The sequence below is a fragment of the Coenobita brevimanus genome, chromosome 21 (genome assembly GCF_032717465.1).
Source record: "Coenobita brevimanus isolate Jiangsu-jjx chromosome 21, ASM3271746v2, whole genome shotgun sequence".
NCBI lineage: Eukaryota > Metazoa > Arthropoda > Malacostraca > Decapoda > Coenobitidae > Coenobita > Coenobita brevimanus.
The window spans coordinates 37613457-37633089 of record NC_136974.1 but is presented as its reverse complement, the minus strand read 5'-3'; positions in this window follow the sequence as shown (position 1 = coordinate 37633089).

Sequence of the window (19633 nt, the reverse complement as noted above, 5' to 3'; positions counted from 1 at the left end):
TGTGAAATATCTTGCCTGATGTTACGAGCCATCCACAAATATGCTCTTACCCGTACAGCTAAATAAAACCATTTGAGGAGAGAAGACATGGAAATATAAATGTCGCGAGACTACAGGTGTTAGGCTACAGTTTCAAACATCCAAATATATCTGGTCATCAGGTAAGTAAAAATGGCGATGCGCACCTCTCTATTCCCACGGAGAGGTGGATTTACTCCTTCATAAACACACCTACAGTTTACGCAGCTGCCTGACTTTCCTCTTTCGCGCTGAAATCTGTACTTTCTCTCTTTTTCCCCTAGAACTCTTTATTTTCTCTCTTGTTCCTCTAGAACTCGTATGCATGTGTTTTTCATTTCCTGTTGTTTACGTAAAATGGCAGGGTCTATCTAGTAGTGATTACTGTCAGTGAAATAATGCTGGTTATCGCTCAATACATACATTCCCCCCCAATCTAACATTTTTCACACCTATTTTCCCTTTTCTTGACACCTTACATTATTCATCACACCTCATTCTGTCATCAGCTACACCTTTCTCAGTCAGTTTGTTACATCTTATTTGTTTGTGTACCGCTAGACCTGACTGGGTGACAATGAAAATCATGACAGCTAGAACGACAGCCCGAGACATATAGGCTATTAAATCTCTGTTTGCGCAAAGGAGGTTTGCAAATTCCATCAGCTTCTGTTGTTGTATGCTGTATGCAGTTGTAACCACTGTATCCATTTTTACTGAAGGTGGTTGTGACAAGACCCACCACCATCTTTCGTTGCAAATGTACCCCGTATACTTTTACAACAATAAACAATTCACCTGCATAAATATGGATGTAAACATTTTTTTTTTTTTTTTTCAAAAGAAAACATGACGGGTGCAGCAGAGGCTGGGTGTTTCTGCTGACCTCTAACAACGTCCATTAGTCAATAATCAGCCATTACCCTTGAAATATAGACAAATATATTTGAGAAAATTACCATGGTACTGCACTGATCAGAATACTGCCGTGACTTTGAGAGGTAAGAGTGGGATCAGCTTTAATACACATCCAATTGATCGAGTAGCATTACTTTAAGGAAATTATTACTGAAATTCTAATGTTGATTGAAACAGTTGAAGAAAGGAGCGCGCGTACCATAATTATCGAAAAATTATGTGGTAATCTGACAATGCATATGGGATTATTTCAATTACTGTACACAAATGGAGTGCAAAGTAGACTTTATATTACATTATTTCCCTTTGACACTGCATTACAGTGAAAGAGAATCAAGTACTCCGAGCGAGACTGTATGACCAGCCAAGCGGCGTCGAGAATGAGGGACCATCTCAACTCTCATTTGTTTACATTACAGTGTTGGTCTAATTCCATTTATCTTCATTAATTGCTCAATTATCCTACAGGAGATGCTTTAAATTGAATCAGCGTGGGCCTCTGACCATACAGTAGCCCAGAAAATTGCCTGAAAGACAAATTGATTCCAGGATCATTTAGGGAGCCAGCTGAGAGAGTGGCGAGACAACAGACCAGCCATAGTTTCTTATTTACCATCACCTGGGACCCTAATTTAGTTCCCAGTGATGCCAGTGTCGTGCCAAGCGGCTGTTGGATCACGAGAAATGTGAGGAAGGTGGTATGATGAGCTGAACTAGTCCGTAAAAGCGGAAAACCCGAGAAATAACAGAAGGCTGGAAGATGGCCTATTAATGGGGAGTTTGGCCTTCTCATTTGCGTGAATTTGCGTGTCTGGCAGATGAATCCGTCAACCCCAGTGGCAGCCATGTCCAAGACTAACAAGCGCAGCTACATCAAGCTGACACCAGCTCAGCGCCAGGACCTGATAAAGCAGATACAAGCAGGCGAGGCATGGGATACAATAATGGAGAACTTCAGTGTGTCCAGGTTAGTCTAATGATATGGTATAATTAATTACCTGTGCAACTTTTCAGTTTAAGTATTAATATGTGCAGACTTTTGTAAGTAAATGAGAAAGTTATTTGCTAATGGCAGCTACATTTACGTTCAGTATCCCAGTTAGTCTTGTCAGAGTATTTTGTTAGGTGTCATCTTAGTTATCAGTTTCTCTGATTATGATTAAATGTTGCTGTTTGCCATGTTACTTTTAACACTGCTGTTATTTATTTGCCTGTTTCTTAATTCTCTTTCTCTTATGTTAATTTAGTCGGCTATTTTTAACATTGTATTGTGAGCTTGTGTACCCCAAGTGGTTGTGTATTTTTTTTTTTTTTTTTTATCATTTATGTTACCAGGTACACCCCCAAACCCAGTGTAGGATCTGATATAAAAAGGAAATGAATATGATTAGTAGTGATTAGATGGTTTTTAATGCAAACCATCATATCCCCTTCAGTCTTTTGTTTATTATTACTGTACTATTGTTGTGGTAATAGTAGTAGTAGTAGTAGTATTTTATTATTATTATTATTATTATTATTATTATTTTTAGTATTACTATTTTTATTACTATCATTATTTTTATTAGTTTTTATTATTATAGATTATTATTATTATTATTATTATTATTATTATTACCCTCAGATGGTTTTATTCAGCTTGAGAGAGCCTTCCCATAAATTGAATCAAATTGTGTGGAGGTGACACTAGCTAAATCCATGTGACATTTTCTGAGTAAATATGGTAACCTTTTCAGTATGAGGACTCTTTCAGATCCATAGATCTGTTAATAGTCAGATTCCTTAAGCCCTGAGCAGGTAATCATAAACAAATCAGTTACATGTCACCCTCTCTACTGCCATCAAGCTGCACTTCCTCCAGCTCACACCACCCGTATTCATTTACCTCTCCACCTCATCCTTGGTCTCCCTCAGTTCCTCTCCATCTTATCCTTGGTCTTTCTCAGTTCCTCTCCACCTCCTCTCACACTCTCTGACAAGTGTCAAATCCTCTCTGGCACCAGGTCAACCATATACTTCTACAAGGACAAAATCTATGGCAAGAACCCAGCAGGGAAGGTAAAGAAGAAGTACATGAGGAGCAAGAAGCCTCCCGCCAAAGCAGGCAAGGTGGGGGTGTGGAAGGTGGAGGACGTGGCCAGTGGCAGTCAGGACACGGTAAGAGCTCACAACATATAAGTGATCCATTACAACAAGTGGAAATGTTGGGTGGGAGGGAGACACTGGGTAGAGCTGGAATTGTGTATTTTCCCTAACATTTCAGGCTACACGGGACAGCCAGCCGCTCAGAAGATAGGTTCTGTGTAGCCCAAAATGCTTGAGAAAACAAAGAATTCAAGCTCTAACTTGTGTCTTTGTCCCATCCAACATTTCCGGTTCACAACATACATTTGCAGGGTAGAAATTTGAGGGAAGGTTGGGGTTTGGTGCTTACATAATGTCACTCAGCTTAATAATTAGTTTAACCTTGGGCCTCTGCATACATGGGGAAGGATTGAATGATTGCTAGAGACTAGTTTTTACCACATAATACCTTCAGTACTATGAGATCTTTTTGTGTTTTGTTCTTGGTCTTGTCAGACAGTTTTTCATCTCTAGTCATGATTAGAAGAATTCTCTAGAAACACGCAGCAGTTTAGCTCAACTGAGGGAAATTTTTAGCTGCTAAAGTGTCACTGACAATTAAGGAAGATCAGGTGAATGAAATACTGTAGTACAGTACCAGTATCAGTTATTAAGGGCATAATTAAGGTATGAGTGAGGTAAGATAAAGTTAATTCACAATGCCAGCAACACTATTGTGTGTATATTGTATGGAAATTTGTATTTATAGCTTTATATCAAGGAGCTTGAGGTAAGGAGCCAACCGAAGACCCTAACACACGTAGCCAACCACTTACAGTATTCTGTAATTTACAGTGGGTTTTACTGTAGGTACTAATGGCAAATTTATCTCAGGTTGGTGGAGTGGTGACCACAGAGGAAAAGCCAAAGGACCTGACCAGTGAAGCAGCTAAGGCCGAGCCGTCCACCAGCCAGTCTGGCAGTAATGGGTCAGGCCTCACCCACGTGGACGTCAAACCACATGATGCCTCAGAGATGCCGCCGGGGCCGCCAGCCCCTCGTGCAGCTGCAGTCAGGGCCAGCATGGAAATACGGCTGGATAATGAATTTCTGGAGGACACCACTGCCCCACCAGCACGTAAGGGCAGGGCCAAACCCGGGCCCAGAAGGCGCAAGAGGCGACGCATAGGTAAGAACTTTTTTTTTTTCCTCCGGCTGAGGTTGCTGTATTGTTTTCTTTACCGTGCTGGTACTGTATAGTTATTTGGGTAACACAGGGTAATTTCACTGCGAATGGTGGTTTTTGCTAAACATAAACAGCCACATATGGACTGTTGACATTTTTATTGCTTTATCTGTACATTCAGCCCTTCTGCTAAAGATACTTATACCAGTAATAACTTTTGCCAGAAAAAAAAGTTTTGGCCCACTCACAGGTTTTTGAAAAAATAAAGTGTCTCACGATGAACTTTCTCCACCTGACGGGGCAATTTCGCCACAACTTATTTGTTGTTATTATTGTTATATTTATTGTTATAATACCACACCACATATCATACACAATTGATTATAACTAGTCTTAGGTAGCCTAGACTACCATACAGTAGGGCCAGTGCCATGTATTAGGTGTACTTTTCGTTGATGGCATCCATCATTGTTTCACTGATTGTTTCATGGTTAGTAAGTTGGTCAGGGGGCCTCCCATGGCATGAGTGCATGGCAGGGTACTGTTTTGGTGTGTGTGTGTGTGTGTGTGTGTGTGTGTGTGTGTGTGTGTGTGTGTGTGTGTGTGTGTGTGAACAGTGCAAACATTTCTGAACCACTTATAACCTGAAACTTGTAAATAATGGGTAAATAGATTTTTTTTTTTTTTCCAGTTTTTATTGATGCAATAAATGCAGAAAGTTTTTGGTAAGCAATTTCATTTCTCCAATGCCATTTGTTTTGCACAGTGGATAAAAACTTCCCATGACTTTGTTAGGTCGGCATTCCTCTAAAACCTAAGCCCAACAGAAGCTGAATCCATGCAAAAGTTTGGGAACTGTGGGCCTTTGACTTGGAATTATTAGTTTTGCGGCAAAATGACCCCATTTTACTTTACCATAGCCTAATTGGTCTTGACGGATACAGTATGAGAAGTGTCTAATAGTAACTGTGAAGTACATTATCATCATCATCCTTTTCAGATGCACCACTAGTGTTTGATCCAGCTGCCCAGCCCCTTGGTACCCCCATTTCCTCTTCCGTGGTGGCTGATCTCACCTCTGGAGCTGTCTCTGGGCCTGCCCCCCTCCATGACACCGGGTCCACCTCCCTGCAAGGCAGTGCCCCCCTCCCCTTGTCCACTGTCCCCATGGTGGTCACTGCTGGCCTTCCTGTTGTCAGCAAGCGGGGTGGCAACCGGCGAGGGAAGGCCGTGAGGGGAAAGCCCATACGAGGCGGACGAAACCGAGGCACACGAGGAGGCCGGGCCAGGCGAGGTAAACAGGCCATTGAGATAAATAAAGCAGAGGACCCCACCACCAGTGCACAGATCAACAGTGAGTCATTCTCTGGCATCCAGTTTGAGCCACTGGCCATGGCCGGCACCAGCTATGGCGGTTATGGTCGTGTGGCCAGTCACATCACCCCCGGTAGCTTCACTCAGACTGGACAGTTTGCAACTCCGATTAATCTGATCCGGACACCCAGCTTCAGCCAGGCAGCGGGATTCAGCAGCTCATCAAATTTCAGTCGCTCATCTGAAGAGCAGTACGAGACCATGACTGTGGAGTGCAGCATCCCTGAGGGCATTGCGGTGGATGACAGTCGTGGGACAGGACCCTCTCAGACACGCGACCCCCTAAACTCCAACCTCCCGCCCCACATGTCGAGGTCACCAAGTAAGTTGCAAAGCCAGTTTTGACTCCTCGTCTTGTTTGACCCCGTGAACCCAGGTGATATCCTGTTTAGTTTTCATCTTGCTGCTACTTGACAGTTTTACCTGTATTCAAATTAGGTTGATGATGATGTTGAAAGTATCCATGCATGCTTCTCTTTTTCTCTGTCTTGTGACTGACTCTGTGTATGTTTGCTGCATCAGACCAGCTCCACGTGCAGCACAACTACCACTCTCGCCGGGTGCTGGAGGCCTTGGTCAACGACGAGGCATTTGTTGACGTCACGCTGACGGCAGAGGGGCGGCCCATCAGCGCTCACAAGGTCAGGGTGTTCATGACGTTTGTGAAGAGTGTTTGTGGAGTACTTATCCTTGCGTGGGGTGATATGGAGTTGTGTGTTATCAGTATATAATCTTTCTTTTTTAGTTCCAGGATCATATTCCTCCTTCAGTAGTAGTAGCAATAGCAGTAATAGTAGTAGTAATAGTACCGTAGTAGTAACTTCAGGTTCATTTGAAACAACCTGGTTGGCTGCTTGCTGAAGTTGCCCTTCTCTGGCAGTTCACCATCCTTCCTTTGTGGAGATGGGTAGGGATTTGAGAGATGTTTGCATTACCAGGCAGCCAGAGTGATCCAGTTATATTGGTGTTAGTGTGTAAAAGCATCCTCCTCCAGCATCACTTCTGTTTGTGGGAAGATGCTGGATTACATTCAGATGATAAGTATCAGTGATGGGGAGGGAGGGAGTGGTAGCACCTTTACCCATCCTCATCTGCTACCAATCCCCCCTCCCCTCCCAGCACTGCAACTTATCATCACCCAGGCTGGCCTGAAGTGTTGCTAAGCATAGCATAGCGCTTTCAGTGACCCAGCCCAAAATCTAAATAACCTAACCCAACATAATGTAACCATATTTAATGTGACCAAAAACTTAGCCAAACACAGCATAGTGCACCAGAACAGTCCAGTCTTACAGCCCAACCTGACCCATCCCAACCCTACCCAACCCAACCCAGCCTAGAGTAAGGCTTGCCAAAACTTTAATCTGGTATGAAATAATTACACTTACATGGAATAACCTTCCCTCCCTGTGGATGACATATGTGATAACTGTGGTCAGTCTTTTTCATCGTGCTGTGATGTCCTCTGTCAACAGCTGGTACTGTCGGCAATGAGTCCATACTTCCAGCGTGTGCTGCAGGCCAACCCGTGCAAGCACCCAGTGGTCATCATGCCGCCGTCTGTCTCATTTGCACATCTCTCACACATCATCAGCTTCATGTACAAGTGAGTTGCTGTGCTGCATTTCTTTTCACACTTGTTGTATTCCTTGTTTGAGTTTTCTTTTGTTCTTTTTTTTTTTTTTTTGGGTGGGGTGGGGAGGGGGGGATAGAGTAGGAAAGGAGAAGCACATGATGGGTTTGACACCCATCCGTAACTTGGCATGTGTGTTTGACAGGTGTATTAGAAGCACATCAGTAAAGACTGTGTGTGTGTGTGTGAGTGTGTGTGTGTGTGTGTGTGCACATGTGCATGTATGCATCCTTATGCATTTGTAAATGGGTAAGTGGTTGTGCATGTGAGGTTGAGGGAAGCTTCCAGTAAGTCTTTATGTGAATGATTATGTGCCCCATTTCATTTTACATACAGCTGATATTTCCCCAACTTGTGTCTTCCTATTGTTTATGGATGATATTTTTTTTTTGGGGGGTGGGGGGAGTAGGGTTGGATACCAGCCCATCAATTAATGTATAAATTAATGACACGTGATTCTGTGTGTGTGATGCCTCAGAGGTGAGACAACAGTACTTGAGAGTGAGTTGCGGTCATTGATCCGGACGGCGGAGCTGCTTCAGGTTAGTGGCTTCCGGGTGGCACCTGGCCCCTCACCCTTCACTGGGGACAGCCCAGCATCCACCTCCTCTTTCAGTGGCTTCTCAAACCCATCCGGCCCCTCAGTGGTTGATGATAGGGTCATACGCATCACTGAGGAGAGAGATGCCAGTGATGAGGACAACTTTGGTGCACAGAACCTTCCCCCTCCACCTGCAGCCACCCACTCCTCAACCCTGCGACGTCCAGCCCAGCCTGGCACACAGCCCATCCACACTCCTGCTGGCACCCGCATAGTACACACCACACCCAACCCACTCATAAACCCCTTCACACCCACACCCCCACAGAACACAACGGTTTCTACAATCCCTGCCACATTCTTGCTGACTCCAGCGGGCAACTCCATACTGATCAACAGCCGAACTGGTACCATCATTCCTGCCCCCAACACCCCCATGGCCCAGCTTCGCACAGGCCAGGCCCCCCAGCGTCCCTTCCTTCACCGTGCCGCTGCCACCCTGGTGAGGCAGCTGCCGGAGACCAGGATGAATCGGCCACGCTCCTCCCCGGACTGCATGACTGCTGAGAGTTCCGTCCTGGGAGTTGAGCAGGATATTGACATCATAAAGGAGGTGAGTGTTTTTTTTAGTCGTCATCTTCATTGTCATTGTGCATTAACCATCAGTTGTCATCATCATCATCATCATCATCATCATCATTGTGTATTAATGATCAACTGTCATCAACATCGTCAGCATTGTTGTTGTCATCACCCATTAACTAACAATCATCGGCATCATCAGCTGTATCCCCAATGTTTCTTTAACATTTTAAAATTGTAGACACCTTAGATATTAGGTGGAAATAGGACTAAAATGATGATGATCACCATGATCATGATCATGTGTATATTTCTTGTAGCTGTCTTAAAGAGTAGCTACAGCCAGCTTGAAAAATATTTATGTAGTACTTTTTATCTTCCACAGCTTATTATTATTCCCTTCACTGCCATTGTTATTTCATCTCATCCATATCTCGTCTATTTACTCATTGGAATTTGTTCTCCCTTCAGGAAATACCCAATGATGATGATGAAGACAGCACTGTGTTTGTGATGGAAGACTGGCCACCACAGCCATCACCACAAACACAGACCACCACACAGACCACCCCACCCTCTGCATCATCTCCTTTAGTTGCAAATCCACCCTCTGCCTCATCCCCTTTGCTTGCAAACCCACCCTTTCCATCGTCCCCTGCACTGGCAGATGCAACAGGACCCTCACAGACTCCTGTAGTTGGCGTGTCTGTCGCCGGCATTTCCTCAGCAAGAACTCCAACGCCAACAGGGATGGCATCACCTGGTTCATCTTCAAAGTCAAGAACACCTGCGCCTGATGCCAGGACCCCTTCACCTGCCACACTGATGTCACTTGGTGCTGGGACATCCTCACCCAAGTCAAGATCTCCAACCCCTACCACAGGGATGTCACCAAGTGATAGGACTTCACCTAAATCAAGATCTCCAACACCTAATATAGTAATGTCACCTTGTGCCAGAACTTCTTCACCTAAGTCAGGATATCCAATGCCCACCACCATGATATCCCTCTCTGAAAAGACACCTTCACCCATGGAAGTGATGTCACCCTCTACCGTGAGTCCCTCATCACCCCCAGTGACATTGTGTGCTTCATTAACCCCTCTGCCCACCACAAACACTCCAGTATCTTCAGTGACGCCACCACCTGGAGTAGTGACAGAAGCTGCCAGTGCCAGTACCTCAGCAGAGATGACTGAGGCTGCTAGCACCCCCACCCCACCACCACCACCACCAGCCATTACACCTCCAGCAACAGCCACCAAGCCAACATCCACTGCACCTGTCATGTCACAGGATGATGTCACACCGCCACTGAAACCAACCACACCACCTGCCGTTGAAATGACACCACCTGACTCCAATACCTCACCACCCAACACCACCATCACATCATCACCTGCTGTCAGTGCCCTCCTCACCTCCACCTCTCCTGCCCCACCTACCAATTTGTCAACACAGGTACCTCTATCAGCCTCACCCCCTACATCTCCACCCTCAGCAACCACACCAATATCCATGTTGTCGCCCACACCTACACCAGAACCCGTGGTATCACCCATTACGGTCCTGCCACTGCCACCCAAAGATCCACCTCAGCGCACGGCCCCTCCCACACCACTCTCAGCAACGCTTTTTACCACATCCTTATCTACACCAATATCAAAACCAGTAACACCAGCCACACTGCCATCCACCACAACCTCTCTAACCCCTTCACTACCTCCCTCATTCAAGCCAGCAACACAGCTCCCCACCACCTCAGTATTTCCCTTCAACATTGGATCACGACCCTTTACCATCACACCACTTCCCTCTGCCTCAAAGTCCTCCAAACATGACCGTACAAGGGATATCCCATCTGTGAGCCATAACCCAGTCACTCCCAAAAGTTCCATCTTCAATTCAGCTCGAGCCAGTCCGCTAGCAAGGACATGTCATCATACCAGTGCACAACTCACCACCCTACCACCCTTCCCAGCACCACGCCACACCTCACCACATCTGTCACACTTCAGTACAGCTTCTCCCAGCCTCACCACAACGTCATCTCTCCTCGCCACCCCACACCTGGCCACGGGCATGCCAGCCAACGTTGTGCTCACCCGTGGTCAGCAGTCAGACACAAAATCAAGTGTACCACCGCCCCACACTCCTCTGCTTGACTTAACCACCCACTGCCACAAACATGATTCCCCATACTCGGCCACAAACACAGCACTGTCTCCCAGTACTGCAGCACTCACCACAAAATCTTCCTTGCCTGACACAGCACTGCCACAGCCCCCTGGGGTTTCTTCAGTTGCACAGGCTGCTTCTGCTGCCACCACAGTTTCTGTCAGTGCCCTCACCAGCACCACAATTAAGTGCTGTTTCCCCACAACCACACCCTCCCAGAATCCCCTACTAACCACCTCAGCCACCCACACCACACCTGTTGCTTCACCTGCAGTTCACAGGCCCATGCCGGCCCCATCACAAGACAGATGTCCCCACCATCCTGTCACGTTACCCCCTTCCACTCACAGTCAAAACAGTCCACAAACAGTTGTTTCAAGTAAGGCAGTTATGACACCACTGCCGACCAGCTTTCCAGCTGATTCCACAACTATGAAGAGTGGAAGTGTGATTGGTTCATCAGTGACAACAGCAACCCACAACAGACTGTATGATATGAATGTTGCAAGTAACAGCTTGGAGCCTCAACTTACAGTTGGTGCTCCCACAGCAACACTAGTCAGTGATGATGCTGCATCACTGCCACCCACAGCATCCAGTTACTACATGGACAGTCACCACATGGTCTCACCACTTCCCACTGAACCAATGGACTATGATTTACATTCACTGCAACGGTCGGTCACTCTGTATGATCTAGACAGTCATGGGCCAGTCACTCCACTCCCTCTTCGACCACCAGTTGGCCATGATCCTATGTACAGTGACCCAGTCAGTGAGCAGACCTTGTATGGCTACCCATCGACATCCCAGCCTTCTTTGCTGGGGAACTACGACCCTGTGTACTTGCAGCCTCAGGATGGCGACAACAGCTTTGACAGTTTCTCACCACCAACATACTATAATTTAGACAATCCCCCCACACCTCTGCCGGCAGCAGTTGCCTCTCCAAGTAGCTATGATATGCCAGCATTGAATCCCACAACCAGTGGTTCCCTGTACAGTGAAAGCAACCCTGCACTGCCCCATGCTGGTTCACCCTCAATCCAGCCCCTAGTCAGCGGAGAGGGTCTGTATGGTCACCCGCCACTCACCAACTCACCTCTAAACCCGAGTCCTTTCTTCCTGGACCGAGCCATGTCCGCTGGCAGTGTGGACAGTCCACCCACCTCTTCAGTTACCCATGACCCCATTACTTTTGCTCTCAAGGAGTGGAGGAAGTAAAGTGGGATGGTATTCCAGACTCAGAAGTTTATTGTGTTCACAATGTAATGTATTAAGTTTATATCACTGACTATTTTCCCATAGCTCTCTAGGACTATGCTGTATAAAATTCATAGTAGAAGAACAGCCCTTAAAGGTGTTCATATACCTTGCCTGGTTTTGCATAAGGGAACCAGATGGGTGTCAGAGATTGTAAATACAGTGTAAGAATATCTCGATTAACCTTAAATATGTAGCATGTAGTGCTTGTGTAATTTTTACATATTTAATGTTACTTAATTTATGCTATGCCATTTGTACTCTTAAAAAGTAGTTACAGTGGCCATTACAGTAGTTGTGAATATATGTGTAGACAGTTGAGTGTAGAGGTAAGGTACCCGGTTTAGTAAATATATATATATATATTACTGTAATTAGTGTTTACCAGGCGGAAGTAGATGGTTTGATGTATTACTGTTTAAAGGCAAAGTATGGGCATATGATGAATGAATGAAGGGAAATTAAGAACTGTAATAGGAAGACAGTTAAAATTAATAATGGCAGCCCAGGTATGGATTGAGGCTGAGGAGAACCATATGCAGAGATGAAATCTGTATACTGGATTTGCAGGTTTTGGATGGGGTTTTGAAAATAGAAACTCTGAGCAGAAGTGTAATGAAATCATGTGTCCTTTTTAATTTATACGAGGTGGTAATGAAGTAGTGTTTGTATTTATAATCTGCTGGTTGGTTCACAGGCCAGGGTATTATCTTGTGACAGAAGTACCGTAAACAGTCACATATGCATCACCTGCAACTCCGTCACTCGTGATGTATATTTCATTTTTACTCTTGCTATTTTGTGCTGGAGAGGGATACTTTCATGTGGTGGTACCAACATGACTGGGTGGTGGAGCTGCCCTGTTATAAATGACCCTCATTCCCATCACTTTTCCCCAAAGGGAGGATTGTGGGCTGTGGAATGGCAGCTTTGACTTGCAGTTCACTGGGTTCACATTGCGATGAGCCTAGGGTTGCAAATGCTGTTCTTGCTATTTCAAGGTGATTCTGTTCAGTGTAGGCAAGCACCACATTACCATGGGGGCTAATGAAGGCTGTATCTAAACCCTTCTGCTCAGAAAGTCTTTACTGAGCAGAACAGAGCCATCTAGATGTGGCAAGAATGTAAAATAACCATCAGTTTGAAGAATGAAGCATTGGAGGAGTATTCTCAAGATAATTTGTTTATGAAGTCGTAGTATTCACAGATGGCATTTTGTTTTGACTGTGTGAGGTTAAGTATATAAGACTTGCAGTTAATGTTAACCTTATAAATACTGTATATGGAAGACTAGTAATTTTAAATGATTAGTTGCATAAGGTTGAGTATACCACAAGACCAAGATTGGGATTCCCTTTGGATTAGAAGGCTTTGTAACACCCCTTCCTTACCATTTATTTCTGGATATGGCATGTTAATATTTTTGTCTATGATATTTATACAAACTGTTAGAATTAAATTGTCATCATCATCATCGTAATCATATCCAGTCCCATGCTCCTTTTTGGGAACTCCTAGACAACTGGACATGAAAACCACCTGCAGGCTACATTATGTTCACTTGCCTCACTTGCAAGCTCTTCCTTATCCTTCCCTTGCTCGTAAATACTCTTCCTCTTCCTTTTGTCTAATCACTACTGTTCCACTCACCATTTTCTGCAAATAACACATGAGAGAATACCAGGCTGTAATTAGAACAGTAAATCAGTTACAAAAAAGGTGGTAGTAATCCTGCTCTCCTCAAATGAATATGAGCTCAGGACACTTGGCATTGTATGCACATTGACACAGGAGGGTTTCTAGCATCTTTTGTTTAACGATTTTTTAAATTATTCTTATTATTATTATTATTACACCTTGATATTTCTCTTGTACACAGCTTAAATATACTGCAGTTTGCATATATATTGTACAAGGGAATCAGAACGTGCCATGTGCAAAAGTACAGCGGTAAGGAGATGCTGGGGAGCCACGATAACCAGTAAGAATACAGTCTTTGGTTAATTAATTTAAATACATGCAGCACAATAGACAGAGATAGTTTCCTGCTGTCTCAGTTAGTTTTTTGTGCTACAAATGTTTTCTCAGGCCAAAATTATCAAAATGCCCAGTACTATGGTAACTGAGCTAGAGGTGTAATGTTTAGCACAGTATAAGGAGCCAGATAAATGTGATAGTTGTAATGAATGTTCATACGTTTCTTGTGCAGTTCGGTACAGTAGAGAACTGACAGATGGATGTACAATACAGTAATACAGTAAGGTAGTCCAATCACCAGGCAGTGTTTTGTAGCTGTTCAGTGGTTTCTATAGTCCATTCCAAATGAGAGTAACACTTGGCTGTGACCCACACCCTTCCACACCTTGCCATTCTCTGTTCCTCCACCTCCTGCAATTATAGGTCATTCCACATTAATTACCGGTGGTGAAGTTAGAGTGAGGGAGTATTGGTAGGAAAGGGAAGGGGTGTGGGTTGTGGCTGAGTGCAGTTCAATTTGAAATGGACCGTAACGAGACCAATATTTTCCTGTACAGTATTCTAGGTTACCTGTATTGTGCACATTATTAAAAACCAAACCTAATGTGAGATTAATTACATTAGTTCTGTATATATAAAGTACCTGTACAACATATTACCATTACTGCCAACTGCATGGGGGCATTGGGCTGAGGTTTTCACCGTCAGAGAGCAATTTCTTAATCCCTTGGCTGTTGTGATGGTCTGTTGGCTGAGTAAAATCATCCATGGGTAATTTGGAGTACTGGAATAATATAAAGTTCTTCTTAAAAGGCTAAGTGTGGTAGTTTTGTATTTTTCATGCACCAAGTTTCTAAGTTTATTAAAATCATCAAAGTAGATATTCCACAGCCAGAGGGTTAAATGATGGCATAACATCTTTGAGGCCTGCTGTACTATGCTTCCAATGGCATTTCTGTAGCAAAATATCCCTGTTAATCTCATACTGATAAGGATTTTGCATTTTTACGTTCCCACAAGTTTGTTACAGACTTTAATCATATTGGTTTTGCACGTTGTATGTTGTTTTGTTTCTGCTGTTCCGTCATTTACTACTAACAACCCTGAAAATGCTACTTCTTGGTATCAGTGCATGACAAAAGCTTTACTCAGTTGATTATCTGTACAGTATATATATATTGAAATTTGGTATCTGTGTTTTTCATGTTCTCTTCAATTGCACTTTTTTCCACGTTCTCTCTACTTAGTTTCCTGTTATTTTTCCCATGTGCTTGGTTTCCTATTTGTTTTCCACAAGCTCTTTGTACTTTTCCATGGTTTTTCCTTTTGATTTGTGGTTCTTTTATGTTAAGTGTGATATTATATTCCAGTTATCTTTATGAGCTCATATTCTTATTACAAAAAATTTGATTAGTGATGCCCATCTTTTCTGTCAAATTATCATAACTAATGGAATTTCTGAATGATGTTAGATCTAGGCCAGTCACATCTTTTATACAAAAATGTTGATATGTCTTGTGTATCCTGTATATTTGACTACCTAAATCTGCAGCTTTGGCTTTCTTTATACAGGTGTCTGCTCTTTATGTATATATATATACTACTTGCTTACCCACCCACACCCACACTTACACACTCCCCTCTTTCATAGCAGCAGTGAACTACACTTTGTAAAGACTAATTTTTTACTCGCAAGTGTTGTGTCGTACTGTTGATGTATATTATGATGCACTGAACATAGCTTTGAGACCTAGAATATTGACGGTGCTTAGTGTTTACATCTATCCTCTTCTGGCTCGTGCCAAGTTAGATTAGGTCATGCTATACAGTATAGGGCATATGTTTTAGTATGGCAACATGTTATCTACCATGGTGGTTCTTCAGTTCAGTGCTACTTGTGTTGTAAGTATGGTATAGTTTTGTTATATTTTTGCTACTGATGTTTATTGTAGGTTACTTGTGAAAATGCAGCTACACATCCTTCTTTTGCATTACACGATATGCAACTGTTACTTGAATACTTAAGTTATCTGTTGCTTTGTTACAGTTGCTCAAGTACTGCAGTCATCACGTATCCCATTGTTTTTTATCCAGAGCAGCATGAATTTTTTGGTTTACATGTTATTTAAATATTACTTGCCTCTGGTTTGGGGATGGAGCATGTAAATGAGGTTCATGATCTCATTGGCACCTCCCCCACCCACCCTGGCTTTTTAATGTAAAATTATTTTTTACTATAGTAAGCACAAACAAAACTTTGTAATAAAAAATAGAATAAAGCATTCTGTAATGATCTGATATATTTCAGCCTTAGAGAGGATTGCAGCATAGCAACTGTGAATAGTATTGTTAGAGGTGATCCTTCCCCCGTTGTATATCATTTTTGGTTTTAACTCTATTAGCAAGAGTCAAACAGATTCACCTGATAATGTAGCATTCACTTTGCACTGTTCTGGCCCAGCTCTGTGCTAATACTGCTATATCTGAGGCCAGCACTGACCTCCCTGTTCTCACTTCCTTGGTCTGCCTCTCCAATGACAGCTGGAACTTTCTAATATCTACACCTCCTCATCAACCCCCTCCCTGGTCCAGCCACTCAGCATGTTCCAACCATCTCAGTTTCCTTTCTGATGCTTTCCACTCCCACATGTCTTCTCAGCCCTTTTGAGGATATCCCATCACCCAGTTTTACTCCACATACAGTATCGACTGGATCATTCTCATGTCATTTTGTTCCATTCTCGTATCCTTTTCTTTTACTTCCCAGTGTTTCACTGCCCTGCTGAGCTTTCTAGATATGGCAGACACAAAAATAAACGACTGTTTAAAGCTTCTTATATTATAATTATTTAAATTTATTTGTATTTTTCATTTTTGTTAAAAACAGGCAGGATAAACTTAAACTATTGTAGTTCATTTACAAGCTTGGTACAGTGGCACTCTGTTCGAACTGAAAACATGACATGTTATTAACAATTTGGAAATGTTATATTTCCTGACTAGCAACTGTATATTGTACAATGTCCCTAACTTACCAAATTCTATGCAATACTTCAACAGCAACAACAATGCCCCATGTATGAGGGGATTAGGGAAAAGTACCAAACCAGTCTTGTACATGGGGGAAAAGTCTTGGTGACTTTCTCTGACATATTTGGGTAAAGTGATAAACCACAGGAAATGTGCAGTGAACCAAGTTTGAAGAGGTATGGAAACATGACCTAGTCCTGTATATGCTTGCATGCATCAGCTTTGTTCACCTAATGACATAAATGACAACTCGGAGAACTACAACACGCTACCCTCTGGGCCCCACCTCCCCAATATGAACCATTTGGACATAAAACACCTAGCCAAGAAACTCATGGTTAAATCTTGGTGTAAATACCACTTATATTGCTAAAAACCTCTTCAAATACTTTTATCACAGTGTGACTCAAAAATATTGTGCTGTCAAGCTCTTTTATATCTACAGCAAAACAGAAAAATGGTACCGATATAACTCAATATTTGAAAAATGATGTGTAAGACTGCACAGTAATCACAGGCTGGGTGACTGGTGATGGCTTGTTTAAGGTACATTATAAATTACATGTATCTGTATGAATATGGTTCTGGACAGGGAGGCCTTCATGCTGCAGCACTGATGTAACCAAACATCCCTGCTGCCCAGTTATACAAACTCCTCACAACTCCCTTTCTATCCCCCAAAAGGGGGATGATGGACTTCTGGAGAATGGCAACTTCAGCCCACAGTCCATTGGGTTCATGTTTCAGGTGAATGTGTGGTTACTACTACCACTACTATACACCCTATCCTTCACATTCTGAAGGGGCAAACATTCTCCTTTTGGGTTTGTGTAGGGAAACTGGGGCTAACCCTTAGATTTTTGGAATGTATTATCTAAAACACAGTTCCTGTGTTACCAACAAATACACAGTACAGTGTTAATACATTACCAAAGTAAAGCAGGGAGCACTGTACAAGAAACTGGGTGAACAAAGTACCACAATATTCAAGTGAGAATCAGCATGTTAGCTTAAATCTAAATATTAGTAAAACAGAAACAAAAACAACTAACAAACACCAAATTACTTAACACTACAAGAATTTATCTGGCCATACATCTTAACATCTAAACCAGGTTGTCAATTAGAGAGACTAAATAGCTGGTTTGTTTTCACATTCTGGAACGAGGCCATTTCCACAATTTGAAGTATTAAGTTGTGATTATATGAAATTTGAGAAGTCTTCTTGGTTACCAGTCAAACTCACTCTCTAGTCTGACAACCTGGCAATCAACTGGGCTGAAAGGGGATAGGAATCTTTGTCAGGTTACAACAAATATGCTACAGCTTAAAGAGACTGGACAATTTTCACCAGTGTGGCAGTTTCACCTCCCACCAAACCATTCTCATTACAGCAAAGTCTTGATGTATATGACTGGTTGACAAGATGCATTACGACAACCAAATACTTTGAACCAGGGGCTGTATGCAGAGATTTTGAGCCAAAGCTGTGTATACAACTGCTTATGTATACTCTTTTCATTATTTTTACAGTTACCAACACTTCACATTAAAACCAGTGAGAATAGTAGCCTGAATAATTCGATTGAATATAATGAAAATATTTAACTGCTATGGTATTATTTCTTGGAAAAACTGGTTAAAACCCATAATCAATATTACCCCAAGAATACAGATCACACTTAAATATTTACAGTTGTTTGGCAGGGGACAGACGGGCTATAATCTGCCTAATCGTACCTGACAAATTTGCCCCCCCCCGTTTTTTTGTCAATTACAGGTGATTTAATGACAGGATATGGTAATATTACATCCATACTTCAATTACAAAACATGTCTTCATAGTCAACATATTTAACCCTGTAAGTTCGAGGATTCTTTTTCAAAATACAGTATTCCAATAATTCCCTGACAATTATATTCAGCTTCAGATAGACTTCTAGACCTGGAAGAGTTAGATACACCCTCAATAAACCCCTTCAGTATGAGATGCCTTTCCTAAGTTCAAAATATCTTCCTGTAGCAGCAAGCGTTAACCCGGAGTCTAGAGTCCATATTCGCGCTTTTAAGGAAGCTCCCTAACACTTTTCTTGGGCGATTTATTATACTTATTTTCTTCTTTAGTGTCATCTGTTAAACCATTGTAATACAATATGGCCCTACTCTGTCTAAGTATATAATGTACAAAAGGATACTGAAACTAGCCATGTCCAAAAAATATATTGCCAAGGAAGAGGTGTTAGAGAGCGTCCCTAACCAACAAGAATTCGGACCTTAACATTATCCACCCATCTCCCATGACGGATCAATATTCAATAGAGTAGAGTAGCAATTTTCTGACTGGCAGGAATAAACCAACTATACTATCAATCAATCAATCTATTTATAACCAGACGCCTTAATCCCGTAAGGGGTGACCACAAACAAATCACCTCCATGTTACCCTGTCCCCTGCCATTTTGCTGCCTTCCCCCCAACTTACATCCCCCTCTTTCATATAGCTCTCCACTCCATCACTCTATCTCATCCTCAGTCTCCCCTTCCCTCTCCCCCCTTCCACCTCACTCACATACACTCCTAGTTAGTCTCTCACTCTCCATCCTCTCCACATGGCCAAAGCACCTCCCCGGAAAACAACTAACTAAAAGACAACAAACTATACACTGATGGAAATTGTCTGATCTGTGTTTCTCATAGGTCTCCCTAGACTTAACAGCACCAGTGTCTTAAATACAATATACTAAAATTAAAATAACATTCACCAGGCATTAGTCACAAATTCTCAAACTCATCCAACAACACCTTCACGAACTGATTAATTTGCTTGGAGTATCACAGTTTGCTTTTTGTGGTAATGATCCATCACTGT